Genomic DNA, 20,847 nt, shown 5'->3' on the forward strand with positions numbered 1-20,847 from the left:
TGGATTATTGAATGAAGCGCGCCAGCTAAACTGAGTTTTTATGGATATAAAGAAGGACTTTATCGAACAAAAGGACCCTTTGTGATGTAACTGGGACCTTTTGGAGTGCCAACAGAAGAAGATCTTCAAAGGTAGGGCATCTATTATATCGCTATTTCTGACTTTCGTGACGCACCTGCCTGGTTGAAAAATGTTTTCCATGTTTTTGTATGCGGGGCGCTGTCCTCAATTAATCGCATGGTGTGCTTTCGCCGTAAAGCCTTTTTGAAATCTGACACAGCGGCTGGATTAACAAGAAGTTAAGCTTTATTTTGATGTATAATACTTGTATTTTCATGAATGTTAAATATTTATATTTCTGTAATTTGAAATTCGCTCTCTGCAATTTCACCTGATGTTGGCCAGGTGGGGCGCTACAGTCCCACATGCCCATAAGAAGTTTTAACAAGCTCAGATAGGCAGATCTCAGCCAACTGGTTTGCGGGGCCACCGCTACAGCAGAGGACGAGTTAGTTAAGGCAATGTGCTGCTAATTCATTGTGTTCTGCACTCGTGGGTTTGACGTCACACAACATTTTCCTCCTTTTTCCTTTTGTATTCTTCATTTATATCACTTTGCTTTTTCTTCCTGTGTCAACACACCATTTGTTTTTGCTGCTTTGTCTGAAGATCACATTTGTAGTGCCCTTCAACAAGCTCAGAAAGGTGTATCTCGGCCAACTGGTAGGAGGGCCACCGCTATAGCACAGGACCAGGTAAGGCAATGTAGTGCTAATTCAATGTGTTCTGTACTCGTGGGTGCGACTACACACAACATTTCTTATTTCCCTTGTAAAAATATAGAAACGCTGCAAAAGTATGGATTGACTAAAGAGATAGCCACACTGAAGCCTTGCACGAACAATGACAACATCAAAGATGACAGCATTGTGATACAAAGCCAATCCTCCAGAGAGACTTGAGCTTAAATCCAGGGCCTTAGACCACTCTGCCACGCTACCCAGCCCCTTCCTCAAAGTCACACTTTGTCATCTGTTACCTAGGTTTGCTAAGCTCCCATTAATTTCAACCTCTTCTTTTTTCCTTTTTCATTTCATTTTCTTCGTTTATGTCATGTTGCTTTTTCTTCCTGTGCCAACACATCATTTGTTCTTGCTTCTATGTCTGAAGAGCACATTTGTAGAGCACTTTAACAAGCTCAGAAAGGTGGATCTCGGCCAGCTGGTGGGTGTGGCCACCGCTATAGCACAGGACGAGGTAGTTAAGGCAATTTAGTGCTAAAGATGCCAGCGGTGTTATTTCCCTTGTTTGAATATGGAAATGCTACCAAAGTTTTAATTGACCACACTGAAGACGTGCACAAAAAAACCAAGAATGATGGCAGCAGTGGGATTCGAACCCACGACTCCAGAGAGACTGGAGCCTAAATCCAGCGCCTTAGACCACTCGGCCACGCTACCCTTCACTGCCAATGACCCCACACTTTGCCATCTGTTACCTAAGCCTGCTAAGCTCCCATTAATATCGCTCTCTTCTTTTTCATTTTTCCTTTTGTGTCCTTCATTTATATCACGTTGCTTTTTCTTCCTGTCTCAACACATTATTTGTTTTGCTGCTATGTCTGAAGAGCACATTTATAGAGCCCTTTAACCTCTCTTGGGTAGGGGGCAGTATTTTCACGTCCGGATGAAAAGCGTGCCCAAAATAAACTGCCTGTTACTCAGGCCCAGAAGCTAGGATATGCATATAATTGGTAGATTTGGATAGGAAACACTCTAAAGTTTCTACAACTGATAACATGATGTCTGTGAGTATAACACAACTGATATGGCAGGCGAAACCCCGAGGACAAACCATCCAAAAAAAAAAAATTCAGCCTTCCACTGTTTCCAATGGCTTTCATGTTTATTATGAGGCGAAGTCCTCCCAGATTGCAGTTCCTAGGGCTTCCACTAGATGTCAACAGAAAGAGTTTCAGGCTGGTTTTTGGAAAAATGAGCTAGAAGTTGTAGTTTTTCTAAGTGGCTCCCATTTTGGCTGAAGTGTTTCCATGCGCGTGGGTGAAAGCGAGTTCTTTGTTATTTCTCTCCGGTAATGAACATACCTTTCTCCGTCTTAAATTTGATCATTTCTTTGTGTATAAGGGTACCTGAGGTTTGATTATAAACGTTGTTGGACTTGTTTGGATAAGTTTATTGGTAGCGTTTGGGATTCATTTTGTATGCATTTTGAAGGAGGGAAACCGGTGGATTATTGAATGAAGCGCGCCAGCTAAACTGAGTTTTTATGGATATAAAGAAGGACTTTATCGAACAAAAGGACCCTTTGTGATGTAACTGGGACCTTTTGGAGTGCCAACAGAAGAAGATCTTCAAAGGTAGGGCATCTATTATATCGCTATTTCTGACTTTCGTGACGCACCTGCCTGGTTGAAAAATGTTTTCCATGTTTTTGTATGCGGGGCGCTGTCCTCAATTAATCGCATGGTGTGCTTTCGCCGTAAAGCCTTTTTGAAATCTGACACAGCGGCTGGATTAACAAGAAGTTAAGCTTTATTTTGATGTATAATACTTGTATTTTCATGAATGTTAAATATTTATATTTCTGTAATTTGAAATTTGCGCTCTGCAATTTCACCTGATGTTGGCCAGGTGGGACGCTACAGTCCCACATGCCCATAAGAAGTTTTAACAAGCTCAGATAGGCAGATCTCAGCCAACTGGTTTGCGGGGCCACCGCTACAGCAGAGGACGAGTTAGTTAAGGCAATGTGCTGCTAATTCATTGTGTTCTGCACTCGTGGGTTTGACGTCACACAACATTTTCCTCCTTTTTCCTTTTGTATTCTTCATTTATATCACTTTGCTTTTTCTTCCTGTGTCAACACACCATTTGTTTTTGCTGCTTTGTCTGAAGATCACATTTGTAGTGCCCTTCAACAAGCTCAGAAAGGTGTATCTCGGCCAACTGGTAGGAGGGCCACCGCTATAGCACAGGACCAGGTAAGGCAATGTAGTGCTAATTCAATGTGTTCTGTACTCGTGGGTGCGACTACACACAACATTTCTTATTTCCCTTGTAAAAATATAGAAACGCTGCAAAAGTATGGATTGACTAAAGAGATAGCCACACTGAAGCCTTGCACGAACAATGACAACATCATTGTGATACAAAGCCAATCCTCCAGAGAGACTTGAGCTTAAATCCAGGGCCTTAGACCACTCTGCCACGCTACCCAGCCCCTTCCTCAAAGTCACACTTTGTCATCTGTTACCTAGGTTTGCTAAGCTCCCATTAATTTCAACCTCTTCTTTTTTCCTTTTTCATTTAATTTTCTTCGTTTATGTCATGTTGCTTTTTCTTCCTGTGCCAACACATCATTTGTTCTTGCTTCTATGTCTGAAGAGCACATTTGTAGAGCACTTTAACAAGCTCAGAAAGGTGGATCTCGGCCAGCTGGTGGGTGTGGCCACCGCTATAGCACAGGACGAGGTAGTTAAGGCAATTTAGTGCTAAAGATGCCAGCGGTGTTATTTCCCTTGTTTGAATATGGAAATGCTACCAAAGTTTTAATTGACCACACTGAAGACGTGCACAAAAAAAACAAGAATGATGGCAGCAGTGGGATTCGAACCCACGACTCCAGAGAGACTGGAGCCTAAATCCAGCGCCTTAGACCACTCGGCCACGCTACCCTTCACTGCCAATGACCCCACACTTTGCCATCTGTTACCTAAGCCTGCTAAGCTCCCATTAATATCGCTCTCTTCTTTTTCATTTTTCCTTTTGTGTCCTTCATTTATATCACGTTGCTTTTTCTTCCTGTCTCAACACATTATTTGTTTTGCTGCTATGTCTGAAGAGCACATTTATAGAGCCCTTTAACCTCTCTTGGGTAGGGGGCAGTATTTTCACGTCCGGATGAAAAGCGTGCCCAAAATAAACTGCCTGTTACTCAGGCCCAGAAGCTAGGATATGCATATAATTGGTAGATTTGGATAGGAAACACTCTAAAGTTTCTACAACTGATAACATGATGTCTGTGAGTATAACACAACTGATATGGCAGGCGAAACCCCGAGGACAAACCATCCAAAAAAAAAAAATTCAGCCTTCCACTGTTTCCAATGGCTTTCATGTTTATTATGAGGCGAAGTCCTCCCAGATTGCAGTTCCTAGGGCTTCCACTAGATGTCAACAGAAAGAGTTTCAGGCTGGTTTTTGGAAAAATGAGCTAGAAGTTGTAGTTTTTCTAAGTGGCTCCCATTTTGGCTGAAGTGTTTCCATGCGCGTGGGTGAAAGCGAGTTCTTTGTTATTTCTCTCCGGTAATGAACATACCTTTCTCCGTCTTAAATTTGATCATTTCTTTGTGTATAAGGGTACCTGAGGTTTGATTATAAACGTTGTTGGACTTGTTTGGATAAGTTTATTGGTAGCGTTTGGGATTCATTTTGTATGCATTTTGAAGGAGGGAAACCGGTGGATTATTGAATGAAGCGCGCCAGCTAAACTGAGTTTTTATGGATATAAAGAAGGACTTTATCGAACAAAAGGACCCTTTGTGATGTAACTGGGACCTTTTGGAGTGCCAACAGAAGAAGATCTTCAAAGGTAGGGCATCTATTATATCGCTATTTCTGACTTTCGTGACGCACCTGCCTGGTTGAAAAATGTTTTCCATGTTTTTGTATGCGGGGCGCTGTCCTCAATTAATCGCATGGTGTGCTTTCGCCGTAAAGCCTTTTTGAAATCTGACACAGCGGCTGGATTAACAAGAAGTTAAGCTTTATTTTGATGTATAATACTTGTATTTTCATGAATGTTAAATATTTATATTTCTGTAATTTGAAATTCGCGCTCTGCAATTTCACCTGATGTTGGCCAGGTGGGACGCTACAGTCCCACATGCCCATAAGAAGTTTTAACAAGCTCAGATAGGCAGATCTCAGCCAACTGGTTTGCGGGGCCACCGCTACAGCAGAGGACGAGTTAGTTAAGGCAATGTGCTGCTAATTCATTGTGTTCTGCACTCGTGGGTTTGACGTCACACAACATTTTCCTCCTTTTTCCTTTTGTATTCTTCATTTATATCACTTTGCTTTTTCTTCCTGTCAACACACCATTTGTTTTTGCTGCTTTGTCTGAAGATCACATTTGTAGTGCCCTTCAACAAGCTCAGAAAGGTGTATCTCGGCCAACTGGTAGGAGGGCCACCGCTATAGCACAGGACCAGGTAAGGCAATGTAGTGCTAATTCAATGTGTTCTGTACTCGTGGGTGCGACTACACACAACATTTCTTATTTCCCTTGTAAAAATATAGAAACGCTGCAAAAGTATGGATTGACTAAAGAGATAGCCACACTGAAGCCTTGCACGAACAATGACAACATCAAAGATGACAGCATTGTGATACAAAGCCAATCCTCCAGAGAGACTTGAGCTTAAATCCAGGGCCTTAGACCACTCTGCCACGCTACCCAGCCCCTTCCTCAAAGTCACACTTTGTCATCTGTTACCTAGGTTTGCTAAGCTCCCATTAATTTCAACCTCTTCTTTTTTCCTTTTTCATTTCATTTTCTTCGTTTATGTCATGTTGCTTTTTCTTCCTGTGCCAACACATCATTTGTTCTTGCTTCTATGTCTGAAGAGCACATTTGTAGAGCACTTTAACAAGCTCAGAAAGGTGGATCTCGGCCAGCTGGTGGGTGTGGCCACCGCTATAGCACAGGACGAGGTAGTTAAGGCAATTTAGTGCTAAAGATGCCAGCGGTGTTATTTCCCTTGTTTGAATATGGAAATGCTACCAAAGTTTTAATTGACCACACTGAAGACGTGCACAAAAAAACCAAGAATGATGGCAGCAGTGGGATTCGAACCCACGACTCCAGAGAGACTGGAGCCTAAATCCAGCGCCTTAGACCACTCGGCCACGCTACCCTTCACTGCCAATGACCCCACACTTTGCCATCTGTTACCTAAGCCTGCTAAGCTCCCATTAATATCGCTCTCTTCTTTTTCATTTTTCCTTTTGTGTCCTTCATTTATATCACGTTGCTTTTTCTTCCTGTCTCAACACATTATTTGTTTTGCTGCTATGTCTGAAGAGCACATTTATAGAGCCCTTTAACCTCTCTTGGGTAGGGGGCAGTATTTTCACGTCCGGATGAAAAGCGTGCCCAAAATAAACTGCCTGTTACTCAGGCCCAGAAGCTAGGATATGCATATAATTGGTAGATTTGGATAGGAAACACTCTAAAGTTTCTACAACTGATAACATGATGTCTGTGAGTATAACACAACTGATATGGCAGGCGAAACCCCGAGGACAAACCATCCAAAAAAAAAAAATTCAGCCTTCCACTGTTTCCAATGGCTTTCATGTTTATTATGAGGCGAAGTCCTCCCAGATTGCAGTTCCTAGGGCTTCCACTAGATGTCAACAGAAAGAGTTTCAGGCTGGTTTTTGGAAAAATGAGCTAGAAGTTGTAGTTTTTCTAAGTGGCTCCCATTTTGGCTGAAGTGTTTCCATGCGCGTGGGTGAAAGCGAGTTCTTTGTTATTTCTCTCCGGTAATGAACATACCTTTCTCCGTCTTAAATTTGATCATTTCTTTGTGTATAAGGGTACCTGAGGTTTGATTATAAACGTTGTTGGACTTGTTTGGATAAGTTTATTGGTAGCGTTTGGGATTCATTTTGTATGCATTTTGAAGGAGGGAAACCGGTGGATTATTGAATGAAGCGCGCCAGCTAAACTGAGTTTTTATGGATATAAAGAAGGACTTTATCGAACAAAAGGACCCTTTGTGATGTAACTGGGACCTTTTGGAGTGCCAACAGAAGAAGATCTTCAAAGGTAGGGCATCTATTATATCGCTATTTCTGACTTTCGTGACGCACCTGCCTGGTTGAAAAATGTTTTCCATGTTTTTGTATGCGGGGCGCTGTCCTCAATTAATCGCATGGTGTGCTTTCGCCGTAAAGCCTTTTTGAAATCTGACACAGCGGCTGGATTAACAAGAAGTTAAGCTTTATTTTGATGTATAATACTTGTATTTTCATGAATGTTAAATATTTATATTTCTGTAATTTGAAATTCGCGCTCTGCAATTTCACCTGATGTTGGCCAGGTGGGACGCTACAGTCCCACATGCCCATAAGAAGTTTTAACAAGCTCAGATAGGCAGATCTCAGCCAACTGGTTTGCGGGGCCACCGCTACAGCAGAGGACGAGTTAGTTAAGGCAATGTGCTGCTAATTCATTGTGTTCTGCACTCGTGGGTTTGACGTCACACAACATTTTCCTCCTTTTTCCTTTTGTATTCTTCATTTATATCACTTTGCTTTTTCTTCCTGTCAACACACCATTTGTTTTTGCTGCTTTGTCTGAAGATCACATTTGTAGTGCCCTTCAACAAGCTCAGAAAGGTGTATCTCGGCCAACTGGTAGGAGGGCCACCGCTATAGCACAGGACCAGGTAAGGCAATGTAGTGCTAATTCAATGTGTTCTGTACTCGTGGGTGCGACTACACACAACATTTCTTATTTCCCTTGTAAAAATATAGAAACGCTGCAAAAGTATGGATTGACTAAAGAGATAGCCACACTGAAGCCTTGCACGAACAATGACAACATCAAAGATGACAGCATTGTGATACAAAGCCAATCCTCCAGAGAGACTTGAGCTTAAATCCAGGGCCTTAGACCACTCTGCCACGCTACCCAGCCCCTTCCTCAAAGTCACACTTTGTCATCTGTTACCTAGGTTTGCTAAGCTCCCATTAATTTCAACCTCTTCTTTTTTCCTTTTTCATTTAATTTTCTTCGTTTATGTCATGTTGCTTTTTCTTCCTGTGCCAACACATCATTTGTTCTTGCTTCTATGTCTGAAGAGCACATTTGTAGAGCACTTTAACAAGCTCAGAAAGGTGGATCTCGGCCAGCTGGTGGGTGTGGCCACCGCTATAGCACAGGACGAGGTAGTTAAGGCAATTTAGTGCTAAAGATGCCAGCGGTGTTATTTCCCTTGTTTGAATATGGAAATGCTACCAAAGTTTTAATTGACCACACTGAAGACGTGCACAAAAAAACCAAGAATGATGGCAGCAGTGGGATTCGAACCCACGACTCCAGAGAGACTGGAGCCTAAATCCAGCGCCTTAGACCACTCGGCCACGCTACCCTTCACTGCCAATGACCCCACACTTTGCCATCTGTTACCTAAGCCTGCTAAGCTCCCATTAATATCGCTCTCTTCTTTTTCATTTTTCCTTTTGTGTCCTTCATTTATATCACGTTGCTTTTTCTTCCTGTCTCAACACATTATTTGTTTTGCTGCTATGTCTGAAGAGCACATTTATAGAGCCCTTTAACCTCTCTTGGGTAGGGGGCAGTATTTTCACGTCCGGATGAAAAGCGTGCCCAAAATAAACTGCCTGTTACTCAGGCCCAGAAGCTAGGATATGCATATAATTGGTAGATTTGGATAGGAAACACTCTAAAGTTTCTACAACTGATAACATGATGTCTGTGAGTATAACACAACTGATATGGCAGGCGAAACCCCGAGGACAAACCATCCAAAAAAAAAAAATTCAGCCTTCCACTGTTTCCAATGGCTTTCATGTTTATTATGAGGCGAAGTCCTCCCAGATTGCAGTTCCTAGGGCTTCCACTAGATGTCAACAGAAAGAGTTTCAGGCTGGTTTTTGGAAAAATGAGCTAGAAGTTGTAGTTTTTCTAAGTGGCTCCCATTTTGGCTGAAGTGTTTCCATGCGCGTGGGTGAAAGCGAGTTCTTTGTTATTTCTCTCCGGTAATGAACATACCTTTCTCCGTCTTAAATTTGATCATTTCTTTGTGTATAAGGGTACCTGAGGTTTGATTATAAACGTTGTTGGACTTGTTTGGATAAGTTTATTGGTAGCGTTTGGGATTCATTTTGTATGCATTTTGAAGGAGGGAAACCGGTGGATTATTGAATGAAGCGCGCCAGCTAAACTGAGTTTTTATGGATATAAAGAAGGACTTTATCGAACAAAAGGACCCTTTGTGATGTAACTGGGACCTTTTGGAGTGCCAACAGAAGAAGATCTTCAAAGGTAGGGCATCTATTATATCGCTATTTCTGACTTTCGTGACGCACCTGCCTGGTTGAAAAATGTTTTCCATGTTTTTGTATGCGGGGCGCTGTCCTCAATTAATCGCATGGTGTGCTTTCGCCGTAAAGCCTTTTTGAAATCTGACACAGCGGCTGGATTAACAAGAAGTTAAGCTTTATTTTGATGTATAATACTTGTATTTTCATGAATGTTAAATATTTATATTTCTGTAATTTGAAATTCGCGCTCTGCAATTTCACCTGATGTTGGCCAGGTGGGACGCTACAGTCCCACATGCCCATAAGAAGTTTTAACAAGCTCAGATAGGCAGATCTCAGCCAACTGGTTTGCGGGGCCACCGCTACAGCAGAGGACGAGTTAGTTAAGGCAATGTGCTGCTAATTCATTGTGTTCTGCACTCGTGGGTTTGACGTCACACAACATTTTCCTCCTTTTTCCTTTTGTATTCTTCATTTATATCACTTTGCTTTTTCTTCCTGTCAACACACCATTTGTTTTTGCTGCTTTGTCTGAAGATCACATTTGTAGTGCCCTTCAACAAGCTCAGAAAGGTGTATCTCGGCCAACTGGTAGGAGGGCCACCGCTATAGCACAGGACCAGGTAAGGCAATGTAGTGCTAATTCAATGTGTTCTGTACTCGTGGGTGCGACTACACACAACATTTCTTATTTCCCTTGTAAAAATATAGAAACGCTGCAAAAGTATGGATTGACTAAAGAGATAGCCACACTGAAGCCTTGCACGAACAATGACAACATCAAAGATGACAGCATTGTGATACAAAGCCAATCCTCCAGAGAGACTTGAGCTTAAATCCAGGGCCTTAGACCACTCTGCCACGCTACCCAGCCCCTTCCTCAAAGTCACACTTTGTCATCTGTTACCTAGGTTTGCTAAGCTCCCATTAATTTCAACCTCTTCTTTTTTCCTTTTTCATTTAATTTTCTTCGTTTATGTCATGTTGCTTTTTCTTCCTGTGCCAACACATCATTTGTTCTTGCTTCTATGTCTGAAGAGCACATTTGTAGAGCACTTTAACAAGCTCAGAAAGGTGGATCTCGGCCAGCTGGTGGGTGTGGCCACCGCTATAGCACAGGACGAGGTAGTTAAGGCAATTTAGTGCTAAAGATGCCAGCGGTGTTATTTCCCTTGTTTGAATATGGAAATGCTACCAAAGTTTTAATTGACCACACTGAAGACGTGCACAAAAAAACCAAGAATGATGGCAGCAGTGGGATTCGAACCCACGACTCCAGAGAGACTGGAGCCTAAATCCAGCGCCTTAGACCACTCGGCCACGCTACCCTTCACTGCCAATGACCCCACACTTTGCCATCTGTTACCTAAGCCTGCTAAGCTCCCATTAATATCGCTCTCTTCTTTTTCATTTTTCCTTTTGTGTCCTTCATTTATATCACGTTGCTTTTTCTTCCTGTCTCAACACATTATTTGTTTTGCTGCTATGTCTGAAGAGCACATTTATAGAGCCCTTTAACCTCTCTTGGGTAGGGGGCAGTATTTTCACGTCCGGATGAAAAGCGTGCCCAAAATAAACTGCCTGTTACTCAGGCCCAGAAGCTAGGATATGCATATAATTGGTAGATTTGGATAGGAAACACTCTAAAGTTTCTACAACTGATAACATGATGTCTGTGAGTATAACACAACTGATATGGCAGGCGAAACCCCGAGGACAAACCATCCAAAAAAAAAAAATTCAGCCTTCCACTGTTTCCAATGGCTTTCATGTTTATTATGAGGCGAAGTCCTCCCAGATTGCAGTTCCTAGGGCTTCCACTAGATGTCAACAGAAAGAGTTTCAGGCTGGTTTTTGGAAAAATGAGCTAGAAGTTGTAGTTTTTCTAAGTGGCTCCCATTTTGGCTGAAGTGTTTCCATGCGCGTGGGTGAAAGCGAGTTCTTTGTTATTTCTCTCCGGTAATGAACATACCTTTCTCCGTCTTAAATTTGATCATTTCTTTGTGTATAAGGGTACCTGAGGTTTGATTATAAACGTTGTTGGACTTGTTTGGATAAGTTTATTGGTAGCGTTTGGGATTCATTTTGTATGCATTTTGAAGGAGGGAAACCGGTGGATTATTGAATGAAGCGCGCCAGCTAAACTGAGTTTTTATGGATATAAAGAAGGACTTTATCGAACAAAAGGACCCTTTGTGATGTAACTGGGACCTTTTGGAGTGCCAACAGAAGAAGATCTTCAAAGGTAGGGCATCTATTATATCGCTATTTCTGACTTTCGTGACGCACCTGCCTGGTTGAAAAATGTTTTCCATGTTTTTGTATGCGGGGCGCTGTCCTCAATTAATCGCATGGTGTGCTTTCGCCGTAAAGCCTTTTTGAAATCTGACACAGCGGCTGGATTAACAAGAAGTTAAGCTTTATTTTGATGTATAATACTTGTATTTTCATGAATGTTAAATATTTATATTTCTGTAATTTGAAATTCGCGCTCTGCAATTTCACCTGATGTTGGCCAGGTGGGGCGCTACAGTCCCACATGCCCATAAGAAGTTTTAACAAGCTCAGATAGGCAGATCTCAGCCAACTGGTTTGCGGGGCCACCGCTACAGCAGAGGACGAGTTAGTTAAGGCAATGTGCTGCTAATTCATTGTGTTCTGCACTCGTGGGTTTGACGTCACACAACATTTTCCTCCTTTTTCCTTTTGTATTCTTCATTTATATCACTTTGCTTTTTCTTCCTGTGTCAACACACCATTTGTTTTTGCTGCTTTGTCTGAAGATCACATTTGTAGTGCCCTTCAACAAGCTCAGAAAGGTGTATCTCGGCCAACTGGTAGGAGGGCCACCGCTATAGCACAGGACCAGGTAAGGCAATGTAGTGCTAATTCAATGTGTTCTGTACTCGTGGGTGCGACTACACACAACATTTCTTATTTCCCTTGTAAAAATATAGAAACGCTGCAAAAGTATGGATTGACTAAAGAGATAGCCACACTGAAGCCTTGCACGAACAATGACAACATCAAAGATGACAGCATTGTGATACAAAGCCAATCCTCCAGAGAGACTTGAGCTTAAATCCAGGGCCTTAGACCACTCTGCCACGCTACCCAGCCCCTTCCTCAAAGTCACACTTTGTCATCTGTTACCTAGGTTTGCTAAGCTCCCATTAATTTCAACCTCTTCTTTTTTCCTTTTTCATTTCATTTTCTTCGTTTATGTCATGTTGCTTTTTCTTCCTGTGCCAACACATCATTTGTTCTTGCTTCTATGTCTGAAGAGCACATTTGTAGAGCACTTTAACAAGCTCAGAAAGGTGGATCTCGGCCAGCTGGTGGGTGTGGCCACCGCTATAGCACAGGACGAGGTAGTTAAGGCAATTTAGTGCTAAAGATGCCAGCGGTGTTATTTCCCTTGTTTGAATATGGAAATGCTACCAAAGTTTTAATTGACCACACTGAAGACGTGCACAAAAAAACCAAGAATGATGGCAGCAGTGGGATTCGAACCCACGACTCCAGAGAGACTGGAGCCTAAATCCAGCGCCTTAGACCACTCGGCCACGCTACCCTTCACTGCCAATGACCCCACACTTTGCCATCTGTTACCTAAGCCTGCTAAGCTCCCATTAATATCGCTCTCTTCTTTTTCATTTTTCCTTTTGTGTCCTTCATTTATATCACGTTGCTTTTTCTTCCTGTCTCAACACATTATTTGTTTTGCTGCTATGTCTGAAGAGCACATTTATAGAGCCCTTTAACCTCTCTTGGGTAGGGGGCAGTATTTTCACGTCCGGATGAAAAGCGTGCCCAAAATAAACTGCCTGTTACTCAGGCCCAGAAGCTAGGATATGCATATAATTGGTAGATTTGGATAGGAAACACTCTAAAGTTTCTACAACTGATAACATGATGTCTGTGAGTATAACACAACTGATATGGCAGGCGAAACCCCGAGGACAAACCATCCAAAAAAAAAAAATTCAGCCTTCCACTGTTTCCAATGGCTTTCATGTTTATTATGAGGCGAAGTCCTCCCAGATTGCAGTTCCTAGGGCTTCCACTAGATGTCAACAGAAAGAGTTTCAGGCTGGTTTTTGGAAAAATGAGCTAGAAGTTGTAGTTTTTCTAAGTGGCTCCCATTTTGGCTGAAGTGTTTCCATGCGCGTGGGTGAAAGCGAGTTCTTTGTTATTTCTCTCCGGTAATGAACATACCTTTCTCCGTCTTAAATTTGATCATTTCTTTGTGTATAAGGGTACCTGAGGTTTGATTATAAACGTTGTTGGACTTGTTTGGATAAGTTTATTGGTAGCGTTTGGGATTCATTTTGTATGCATTTTGAAGGAGGGAAACCGGTGGATTATTGAATGAAGCGCGCCAGCTAAACTGAGTTTTTATGGATATAAAGAAGGACTTTATCGAACAAAAGGACCCTTTGTGATGTAACTGGGACCTTTTGGAGTGCCAACAGAAGAAGATCTTCAAAGGTAGGGCATCTATTATATCGCTATTTCTGACTTTCGTGACGCACCTGCCTGGTTGAAAAATGTTTTCCATGTTTTTGTATGCGGGGCGCTGTCCTCAATTAATCGCATGGTGTGCTTTCGCCGTAAAGCCTTTTTGAAATCTGACACAGCGGCTGGATTAACAAGAAGTTAAGCTTTATTTTGATGTATAATACTTGTATTTTCATGAATGTTAAATATTTATATTTCTGTAATTTGAAATTCGCGCTCTGCAATTTCACCTGATGTTGGCCAGGTGGGGCGCTACAGTCCCACATGCCCATAAGAAGTTTTAACAAGCTCAGATAGGCAGATCTCAGCCAACTGGTTTGCGGGGCCACCGCTACAGCAGAGGACGAGTTAGTTAAGGCAATGTGCTGCTAATTCATTGTGTTCTGCACTCGTGGGTTTGACGTCACACAACATTTTCCTCCTTTTTCCTTTTGTATTCTTCATTTATATCACTTTGCTTTTTCTTCCTGTGTCAACACACCATTTGTTTTTGCTGCTTTGTCTGAAGATCACATTTGTAGTGCCCTTCAACAAGCTCAGAAAGGTGTATCTCGGCCAACTGGTAGGAGGGCCACCGCTATAGCACAGGACCAGGTAAGGCAATGTAGTGCTAATTCAATGTGTTCTGTACTCGTGGGTGCGACTACACACAACATTTCTTATTTCCCTTGTAAAAATATAGAAACGCTGCAAAAGTATGGATTGACTAAAGAGATAGCCACACTGAAGCCTTGCACGAACAATGACAACATCAAAGATGACAGCATTGTGATACAAAGCCAATCCTCCAGAGAGACTTGAGCTTAAATCCAGGGCCTTAGACCACTCTGCCACGCTACCCAGCCCCTTCCTCAAAGTCACACTTTGTCATCTGTTACCTAGGTTTGCTAAGCTCCCATTAATTTCAACCTCTTCTTTTTTCCTTTTTCATTTCATTTTCTTCGTTTATGTCATGTTGCTTTTTCTTCCTGTGCCAACACATCATTTGTTCTTGCTTCTATGTCTGAAGAGCACATTTGTAGAGCACTTTAACAAGCTCAGAAAGGTGGATCTCGGCCAGCTGGTGGGTGTGGCCACCGCTATAGCACAGGACGAGGTAGTTAAGGCAATTTAGTGCTAAAGATGCCAGCGGTGTTATTTCCCTTGTTTGAATATGGAAATGCTACCAAAGTTTTAATTGACCACACTGAAGACGTGCACAAAAAAACCAAGAATGATGGCAGCAGTGGGATTCGAACCCACGACTCCAGAGAGAGTGGAGCCTAAATCCAGCGCCTTAGACCACTCGGCCACACTACCCTTCACTGCCAATGACCCCACACTTTGCCATCTGTTACCTAAGCCTGCTAAGCTCCCATTAATATCGCTCTCTTCTTTTTCATTTTTCCTTTTGTGTCCTTCATTTATATCACGTTGCTTTTTCTTCCTGTCTCAACACATTATTTGTTTTGCTGCTATGTCTGAAGAGCACATTTATAGAGCCCTTTAACCTCTCTTGGGTAGGGGGCAGTATTTTCACGTCCGGATGAAAAGCGTGCCCAAAATAAACTGCCTGTTACTCAGGCCCAGAAGCTAGGATATGCATATAATTGGTAGATTTGGATAGGAAACACTCTAAAGTTTCTACAACTGATAACATGATGTCTGTGAGTATAACACAACTGATATGGCAGGCGAAACCCCGAGGACAAACCATCCAAAAAAAAAAAATTCAGCCTTCCACTGTTTCCAATGGCTTTCATGTTTATTATGAGGCGAAGTCCTCCCAGATTGCAGTTCCTAGGGCTTCCACTAGATGTCAACAGAAAGAGTTTCAGGCTGGTTTTTGGAAAAATGAGCTAGAAGTTGTAGTTTTTCTAAGTGGCTCCCATTTTGGCTGAAGTGTTTCCATGCGCGTGGGTGAAAGCGAGTTCTTTGTTATTTCTCTCCGGTAATGAACATACCTTTCTCCGTCTTAAATTTGATCATTTCTTTGTGTATAAGGGTACCTGAGGTTTGATTATAAACGTTGTTGGACTTGTTTGGATAAGTTTATTGGTAGCGTTTGGGATTCATTTTGTATGCATTTTGAAGGAGGGAAACCGGTGGATTATTGAATGAAGCGCGCCAGCTAAACTGAGTTTTTATGGATATAAAGAAGGACTTTATCGAACAAAAGGACCCTTTGTGATGTAACTGGGACCTTTTGGAGTGCCAACAGAAGAAGATCTTCAAAGGTAGGGCATCTATTATATCGCTATTTCTGACTTTCGTGACGCACCTGCCTGGTTGAAAAATGTTTTCCATGTTTTTGTATGCGGGGCGCTGTCCTCAATTAATCGCATGGTGTGCTTTCGCCGTAAAGCCTTTTTGAAATCTGACACAGCGGCTGGATTAACAAGAAGTTAAGCTTTATTTTGATGTATAATACTTGTATTTTCATGAATGTTAAATATTTATATTTCTGTAATTTGAAATTCGCGCTCTGCAATTTCACCTGATGTTGGCCAGGTGGGGCGCTACAGTCCCACATGCCCATAAGAAGTTTTAACAAGCTCAGATAGGCAGATCTCAGCCAACTGGTTTGCGGGGCCACCGCTACAGCAGAGGACGAGTTAGTTAAGGCAATGTGCTGCTAATTCATTGTGTTCTGCACTCGTGGGTTTGACGTCACACAACATTTTCCTCCTTTTTCCTTTTGTATTCTTCATTTATATCACTTTGCTTTTTCTTCCTGTGTCAACATACCATTTGTTTTTGCTGCTTTGTCTGAAGATCACATTTGTAGTGCCCTTCAACAAGCTCAGAAAGGTGTATCTCGGCCAACTGGTAGGAGGGCCACCGCTATAGCACAGGACCAGGTAAGGCAATGTAGTGCTAATTCAATGTGTTCTGTACTCGTGGGTGCGACTACACACAACATTTCTTATTTCCCTTGTAAAAATATAGAAACGCTGCAAAAGTATGGATTGACTAAAGAGATAGCCACACTGAAGCCTTGCACGAACAATGACAACATCAAAGATGACAGCATTGTGATACAAAGCCAATCCTCCAGAGAGACTTGAGCTTAAATCCAGGGCCTTAGACCACTCTGCCACGCTACCCAGCCCCTTCCTCAAAGTCACACTTTGTCATCTGTTACCTAGGTTTGCTAAGCTCCCATTAATTTCAACCTCTTCTTTTTTCCTTTTTCATTTCATTTTCTTCGTTTATGTCATGTTGCTTTTTCTTCCTGTGCCAACACATCATTTGTTCTTGCTTCTATGTCTGAAGAGCACATTTGTAGAGCACTTTAACAAGCTCAGAAAGGTGGATCTCGGCCAGCTGGTGGGTGTGGCCACCGCTATAGCACAGGACGAGGTAGTTAAGGCAATTTAGTGCTAAAGATGCCAGCGGTGTTATTTCCCTTGTTTGAATATGGAAATGCTACCAAAGTTTTAATTGACCACACTGAAGACGTGCACAAAAAAAACAAGAATGATGGCAGCAGTGGGATTCGAACCCACAACTCCAGAGAGAGTGGAGCCTAAATCCAGCGCCTTAGACCACTCGGCCACACTACCTTTCACTGCCAATGACCCCACACTTTGCCATCTGTTACCTAAGCCTGCTAAGCTCCCATTAATATCGCTCTCTTCTTTTTCATTTTTCCTTTTGTGTCCTTCATTTATATCACGTTGCTTTTTCTTCCTGTCTCAACACATTATTTGTTTTGCTGCTATGTCTGAAGAGCACATTTATAGAGCCCTTTAACCTCTCTTGGGTAGGGGGCAGTATTTTCACGTCCGGATGAAAAGCGTGCCCAAAATAAACTGCCTGTTACTCAGGCCCAGAAGCTAGGATATGCATATAATTGGTAGATTTGGATAGGAAACACTCTAAAGTTTCTACAACTGATAACATGATGTCTGTGAGTATAACACAACTGATATGGCAGGCGAAACCCCGAGGACAAACCATCCAAAAAAAATAAATTCAGCCTTCCACTGTTTCAAATGGCTTTCATGTTTATTATGAGGCGAAGTCCTCCCAGATTGCAGTTCCTAGGGCTTCCACTAGATGTCAACAGAAAGAGTTTCAGGCTGGTTTTTGGAAAAATGAGCTAGAAGTTGTAGTTTTTCTAAGTGGCTCCCATTTTGGCTGAAGTGTTTCCATGCGCGTGGGTGAAAGCGAGTTCTTTGTTATTTCTCTCCGGTAATGAACATACCTTTCTCCGTCTTAAATTTGATCATTTCTTTGTGTATAAGGGTACCTGAGGTTTGATTATAAACGTTGTTGGACTTGTTTGGATAAGTTTATTGGTAGCGTTTGGGATTCATTTTGTATGCATTTTGAAGGAGGGAAACCGGTGGATTATTGAATGAAGCGCGCCAGCTAAACTGAGTTTTTATGGATATAAAGAAGGACTTTATCGAACAAAAGGACCCTTTGTGATGTAACTGGGACCTTTTGGAGTGCCAACAGAAGAAGATCTTCAAAGGTAGGGCATCTATTATATCGCTATTTCTGACTTTCGTGACGCACCTGCCTGGTTGAAAAATGTTTTCCATGTTTTTGTATGCGGGGCGCTGTCCTCAATTAATCGCATGGTGTGCTTTCGCCGTAAAGCCTTTTTGAAATCTGACACAGCGGCTGGATTAACAAGAAGTTAAGCTTTATTTTGATGTATAATACTTGTATTTTCATGAATGTTAAATATTTATATTTCTGTAATTTGAAATTCGCGCTCTGCAATTTCACCTGATGTTGGCCAGGTGGGGCGCTACAGTCCCACATGCCCATAAGAAGTTTTAACAAGCTCAGATAGGCAGATCTCAGCCAACTGGTTTGCGGGGCCACCGCTACAGCAGAGGACGAGTTAGTTAAGGCAATGTGCTGCTAATTCATTGTGTTCTGCACTCGTGGGTTTGACGTCACACAACATTTTCCTCCTTTTTCCTTTTGTATTCTTCATTTATATCACTTTGCTTTTTCTTCCTGTGTCAACACACCATTTGTTTTTGCTGCTTTGTCTGAAGATCACATTTGTAGTGCCCTTCAACAAGCTCAGAAAGGTGTATCTCGGCCAACTGGTAGGAGGGCCACCGCTATAGCACAGGACCAGGTAAGGCAATGTAGTGCTAATTCAATGTGTTCTGTACTCGTGGGTGCGACTACACACAACATTTCTTATTTCCCTTGTAAAAATATAGAAACGCTGCAAAAGTATGGATTGACTAAAGAGAAAGCCACACTGAAGCCTTGCACGAACAATGACAACATCAAAGATGACAGCATTGTGATACAAAGCCAATCCTCCAGAGAGACTTGAGCTTAAATCCAGGGCCTTAGACCACTCTGCCACGCTACCCAGCCCCTTCCTCAAAGTCACACTTTGTCATCTGTTACCTAGGTTTGCTAAGCTCCCATTAATTTCAACCTCTTCTTTTTTCCTTTTTCATTTCATTTTCTTCGTTTATGTCATGTTGCTTTTTCTTCCTGTGCCAACACATCATTTGTTCTTGCTTCTATGTCTGAAGAGCACATTTGTAGAGCACTTTAACAAGCTCAGAAAGGTGGATCTCGGCCAGCTGGTGGGTGTGGCCACCGCTATAGCACAGGACGAGGTAGTTAAGGCAATTTAGTGCTAAAGATGCCAGCGGTGTTATTTCCCTTGTTTGAATATGGAAATGCTACCAAAGTTTTAATTGACCACACTGAAGACGTGCACAAAAAAACCAAGAATGACGGCAGCAGTGGGATTCGAACCCACGACTCCAGAGAGAGTGGAGCCTAAATCCAGCGCCTTAGACCACTCGGCCACGCTACCCTTCACTGCCAATGACCCCACACTTTGCCATCTGTTACCTAAGCCTGCTAAGCTCCCATTAATATCGCTCTCTTCTTTTTCATTTTTCCTTTTGTGTCCTTCATTTATATCACGTTGCTTTTTCTTCCTGTCTCAACACATTATTTGTTTTGCTGCTATGTCTGAAGAGCACATTTATAGAGCCCTTTAACCTCTCTTGGGTAGGGGGCAGTATTTTCACGTCCGGATGAAAAGCGTGCCCAAAATAAACTGCCTGTTACTCAGGCCCAGAAGCTAGGATATGCATATAATTGGTAGATTTGGATAGGAAACACTCTAAAGTTTCTACAACTGATAACATGATGTCTGTGAGTATAACACAACTGATATGGCAGGCGAAACCCCGAGGACAAACCATCCAAAAAAAAAAAATTCAGCCTTCCACTGTTTCCAATGGCTTTCATGTTTATTATGAGGCGAAGTCCTCCCAGATTGCAGTTCCTAGGGCTTCCACTAGATGTCAACAGAAAGAGTTTCAGGCTGGTTTTTGGAAAAATGAGCTAGAAGTTGTAGTTTTTCTAAGTGGCTCCCATTTTGGCTGAAGTGTTTCCATGCGCGTGGGTGAAAGCGAGTTCTTTGTTATTTCTCTCCGGTAATGAACATACCTTTCTCCGTCTTAAATTTGATCATTTCTTTGTGTATAAGGGTACCTGAGGTTTGATTATAAACGTTGTTGGACTTGTTTGGATAAGTTTATTGGTAGCGTTTGGGATTCATTTTGTATGCATTTTGAAGGAGGGAAACCGGTGGATTATTGAATGAAGCGCGCCAGCTAAACTGAGTTTTTATGGATATAAAGAAGGACTTTATCGAACAAAAGGACCCTTTGTGATGTAACTGGGACCTTTTGGAGTGCCAACAGAAGAAGATCTTCAAAGGTAGGGCATCTATTATATCGCTATTTCTGACTTTCGTGACGCACCTGCCTGGTTGAAAAATGTTTTCCATGTTTTTGTATGCGGGGCGCTGTCCTCAATTAATCGCATGGTGTGCTTTCGCCGTAAAGCCTTTTTGAAATCTGACACAGCGGCTGGATTAACAAGAAGTTAAGCTTTATTTTGATGTATAATACTTGTATTTTCATGAATGTTAAATATTTATATTTCTGTAATTTGAAATTCGCGCTCTGCAATTTCACCTGATGTTGGCCAGGTGGGGCGCTACAGTCCCACATGCCCATAAGAAGTTTTAACAAGCTCAGATAGGCAGATCTCAGCCAACTGGTTTGCGGGGCCACCGCTACAGCAGAGGACGAGTTAGTTAAGGCAATGTGCTGCTAATTCATTGTGTTCTGCACTCGTGGGTTTGACGTCACACAACATTTTCCTCCTTTTTCCTTTTGTATTCTTCATTTATATCACTTTGCTTTTTCTTCCTGTGTCAACACACCATTTGTTT

The 20,847-nt window shown here is 42.2% G+C and overlaps 9 non-coding genes across 9 annotated transcripts; all 9 read right to left on the reverse strand.

The window, feature by feature from the left end:
• Nucleotides 1-1,378: 1,378 nt before the first annotated feature.
• trnal-uag (transfer RNA leucine (anticodon UAG)) lies at nt 1,379-1,460 on the reverse strand. The gene has a single exon. It is a non-coding gene; the product is annotated as a tRNA-Leu (tRNA).
• Nucleotides 1,461-3,612: 2,152 nt separating this feature from the next.
• Nucleotides 3,613-3,694, reverse strand: trnal-uag (transfer RNA leucine (anticodon UAG)). Its single transcript has one exon. It is a non-coding gene; the product is annotated as a tRNA-Leu (tRNA).
• A 2,162-nt stretch (nt 3,695-5,856) lies between these two features.
• trnal-uag (transfer RNA leucine (anticodon UAG)) lies at nt 5,857-5,938 on the reverse strand. The gene has a single exon. It is a non-coding gene; the product is annotated as a tRNA-Leu (tRNA).
• A 2,162-nt stretch (nt 5,939-8,100) lies between these two features.
• Nucleotides 8,101-8,182, reverse strand: trnal-uag (transfer RNA leucine (anticodon UAG)). Its single transcript has one exon. It is a non-coding gene; the product is annotated as a tRNA-Leu (tRNA).
• A 2,162-nt stretch (nt 8,183-10,344) lies between these two features.
• Nucleotides 10,345-10,426, reverse strand: trnal-uag (transfer RNA leucine (anticodon UAG)). Its single transcript has one exon. It is a non-coding gene; the product is annotated as a tRNA-Leu (tRNA).
• A 2,164-nt stretch (nt 10,427-12,590) lies between these two features.
• Nucleotides 12,591-12,672, reverse strand: trnal-uag (transfer RNA leucine (anticodon UAG)). The gene has a single exon. It is a non-coding gene; the product is annotated as a tRNA-Leu (tRNA).
• A 2,164-nt stretch (nt 12,673-14,836) lies between these two features.
• Nucleotides 14,837-14,918, reverse strand: trnal-uag (transfer RNA leucine (anticodon UAG)). Its single transcript is given in 2 exon segments — nt 14,837-14,871; nt 14,881-14,918. It is a non-coding gene; the product is annotated as a tRNA-Leu (tRNA).
• Nucleotides 14,919-17,082: 2,164 nt separating this feature from the next.
• Nucleotides 17,083-17,164, reverse strand: trnal-uag (transfer RNA leucine (anticodon UAG)). The gene is given in 2 exon segments: nt 17,083-17,117; nt 17,127-17,164. It is a non-coding gene; the product is annotated as a tRNA-Leu (tRNA).
• Nucleotides 17,165-19,328: 2,164 nt separating this feature from the next.
• trnal-uag (transfer RNA leucine (anticodon UAG)) lies at nt 19,329-19,410 on the reverse strand. The gene is given in 2 exon segments: nt 19,329-19,363; nt 19,373-19,410. It is a non-coding gene; the product is annotated as a tRNA-Leu (tRNA).
• Between the last annotated feature and the right edge of the window lie 1,437 nt (nt 19,411-20,847).

This window comes from Salmo salar, chromosome 27, assembly GCF_965601325.2.
Source record: "Salmo salar chromosome 27, fSalSal1, whole genome shotgun sequence".
NCBI classification, from domain to species: domain Eukaryota; kingdom Metazoa; phylum Chordata; class Actinopteri; order Salmoniformes; family Salmonidae; genus Salmo; species Salmo salar.